Source organism: Cynara cardunculus (genome assembly GCF_001531365.2).
Source record: "Cynara cardunculus var. scolymus isolate 2C chromosome LG 2, CcrdV1, whole genome shotgun sequence".
NCBI classification, from domain to species: Eukaryota; Viridiplantae; Streptophyta; class Magnoliopsida; order Asterales; family Asteraceae; genus Cynara; species Cynara cardunculus.
Window position 1 is genome coordinate 57,230,994 of NC_037529.1, and position 3,765 is coordinate 57,234,758.

Genomic DNA, 3,765 nt, shown 5'->3' on the forward strand with positions numbered 1-3,765 from the left:
AGAAACACCCGTCCTTAATCTAGGCATGCGATGGTTTAGATTAATAGGTTGTCATTTATCGCCTCTTTTATTGTTTGTAAACGCTGTACTATTTCCTTATATTGGACAATTAATATTAAACCCTGGTTTCCTTTTTAATTTTTTTTTGGTGTTGTTTTTTTGAAGGTGTTACAAGTTGGTATCAGAGCTCTAGCTTAAGCGAACTAGGTAAGGAATATGACGCCTAGACTTAAGCCGGAATTATAAGAGTCACTTTGTGTGATGTGGGTAGAACTTTAGGATAAGAGAACTTTAGAGTCAAATGAGTTGCATAATTCATGAATTGTAGCGATGGTGTGGAAGATCCTTATGTATAACATATTCAAAAATCCACTTAGTTGATGCTATTTTGAGTAAGTTGTTACATAAGCGTGCTTGAACTCACTGTTATTACAAAATTATGATTGTGTCGGTACCGTATATTATTGATCCCGTATTTTTTTTTCTTTTCTTTATCCTAACTCTCCGTCACTCTCTTGCTTACGCCTAGAACTCTAGAAGATGTTTAAGGCATTATATGGAAATTTAAAGGAGACTTGTTTGTGTATATGTAGTGGATTAAAGCTAAGAGATTAACCTATAAATGGAATGGGATGGATAATGATATGAAAAGGTCCTTGACACTTTTGCTAGCCATCTTTGACCCAAATGACTTGACTGCACCATAATCACTCATTTGGCGGAGGTCTTGACTATTATTGCACTGTGGGAAGAGACTCTTCAGTTAAACTTAAGAGGGTAATGGAATTAAATGATCTAGTATGGTTGGTCTTTTATGGATAATTTGCTTCTGGATTGTTAATTGTTCACAGGATTGGAGACATACATGATGACTTAGTGACTAAGCATCTTCATGAAACCTTAGAGTTGCATTTGGATCAGTTTGGAGTATTTGTTATTTGAGTTATTTATGAAGTTTCTTGTTTAGTTTAATCTTATATGTTTTAAATATTGTCGGCTCGATGAGTACCAGTGAAGTTTAAGGGCTGAAGATATGCTGCACCTTGAAAGAATCTAATAAGTATTGATTGAAGCAGAGGGTTTAGTCTGAAAGCTACTATCAGTAGACATAGACATTTTGCTCGGAACATAAAGCTAAGGATGTGTCAATTGCATCATTTGGGAGTATTTTCAGGGTAGCTATGTTTGCTATCTAAGCTGGAATATTGTTGTCTATGAAGATAAATCATTGTGAAGTGATTGAGGTTAAGATATTGATAGGTATGGTAAATGGGGAAAATTTGAAGTTGAGCATATTTGCAAGATGGTAAATGAGATTCTTATGAAATATTATATTTGAGATAAGTTGTCTTAGGTTGTGGGTTAGCCCTGGAGAAGAATTGAGCTGCTATAGCAACATAAGTACATAACAGTAGCTGGGTCAAGAGTCTAGTGTGGGGACACATGATGGAGCTGTTGTACAATAAGACCATTAATCAATTGCAGGCTTGTAGCAAGACTTGTTATAAGCTACTAATCCTTCCTACTTGTTAGGGAACTATACTTGGCCTACCATTTCAGTTGTTTATTTGTTTATTATGGACTTTTTGATCAATACCCAATTAGTTTGGAGTAAAGTTTATGCTCACATGGGTTCCTCTAACTGAACTCTTGTGTTTGGTTATTACATTTATTCACTTGGTGTTAAACTTGTGAGGCTTTGCCCAAGGATAATGCTTCCTAATTTAGTTTAGCTGATAATGATGTTTCACTAACATATGCTAAGTTTTACACTTTCCCTTCATTTCTTTCGTGTGTAGTTTCACGCCCTTGCTGGCCTTGCATATATATATATATATATACATATATATATATATATACATATATATATATATATTTTCCTTATTTTGAGTGGGCACTGAATATGAGCAGAATGGGACGGATGTTGTCAGAAAAGCTATTGTTGTGCACAACTCTGGAAGTTAACCCTGTCAGATTAGATTTGATTGGATGAGAAAGTCAGGGAGAAAATGTCCAGAAGGTGGTGCCATGATATATTAAAGCTTTTAATGTAGTATTGGAAACGATTTTGTTGTGGTTATCGATCTTCCTCTATGGGTTTACCTCACCATGTAGCATGTGGAAATAAGACCTGTATTTGTGGTTTTTCCTTGAATTGAAAATATGATGTTACATTTTTGGTTAAGAAATAGCATGCTGACAACGTATGTACTTTTTATCGAATACTTTTGAGGTCCTACCTTGACTAAGATGATGTCTTCAATTTAGGTATGTTTTTATTACCTACGGGCATCAGAATGATGTTTTAGACTAGGCAATGATTGTAGTCCAGCTTTACTTTTCACCACTAGTGGAAATGCCTCGTTTCTTTGTTGAACCTTATCGAGAGCTACTGAACATAGGTAGACTTTAGGTGATGGAAAATCAAATTTGTTTTATGCTACAGACATTAGCTGAGGTTATTTTCATGATTAGATGACTCAGAGTGATGTGTAGGAAAAACGAAGAGAATGTACATGTGGCGTTCATTGATCTAGAAAATGCATATGATGGTGTATTGAGGAAAACGTCATGGTGGGCTCTTAAAGAGAAGAAATCTCCGATCATGAGTTGGTTGATTTGTTTCTATGTATGATGGGATGCCGAGTGAGAAAGCATGCGAGGTATAGATGTTATTTCCCTTGGATTATAGATAATATACTCATACTCCAATCCTTTTACCATTTTTTTTGGGTGGAACATATCTATTAATGATTTGATTCCTTTTACTAAGAGAGATCTCTGAACTATGAGAAAGATGATATTTTCTGCGCCTGCGATAATTGGAACTATTTATACCTGCTCACGCTTACAATCTTACTCAATTCGATGGAAAATGACAGTGAGACTTCCTATGATTTACATGGCAGTATGCTAGGCCATGGAAAGACAACATGTATACAAAGTGAGTGTGGCACAAATGTGAATGAGATGTTAAGTATAGAAGATATATTTGGTTAACTAGATTCTACCAACAAGAATTGATAAATTAATGAATATGATTGCTATAGGAGATGAGTCAACGTGAATGACAAACTTTTAGTATTAGGTGGTAGGAAGTGCAATGAAGCTTAAAAGCAACTTCTGTAGGACAGGGTAGAGCATGCTATGATTCTCTGTGTGTGTGCATAACAATATACATCTTATATACGACTTTGATGCACAATAATATAAAACTATGATTATGAATTACCCTACCATCCCGGAAAAAGCAAATGTGGTGGGGGATGCTTTTAGTCGAAAAGAGTGCGGTAGAGTACCGAAAGCTGTACTTACTAGAATCGATTTAGTGTCCAGTCTGATCGATCGGGTAAAGCGGCGCAATCCGAGGCACTTTTAGAAGAAAATCTCATGAGCGAAGTAATGTTAAGACAACGCTTACTGTTGACAGAGGATGGCCGTGGCTTGAAGTTATTTCGAGGACGAAATAAAATTCAAGGTGGGGAGGATTGTGACACCCGAAATTTCTCCCCATTCTCTTATCTGTTCGCAACCGAAGCTTTCTTCCCGTCATTAAGGTATTATATTATCGTTTATGTTTATAATAGGAATTTGGGCATGTTACTTTTTGGGTCTTTCAAAAGAGAATATATATATATATATATATATTTATATATGTGTGTGTGTGTGTTTTATATATTAGGAGTTTAGTATTCTTTTTCTTTATATGATTTTTTTTAAATTGGGGATCTTTTTAATAATTGTCTAGTTGATATTTTAGGACTA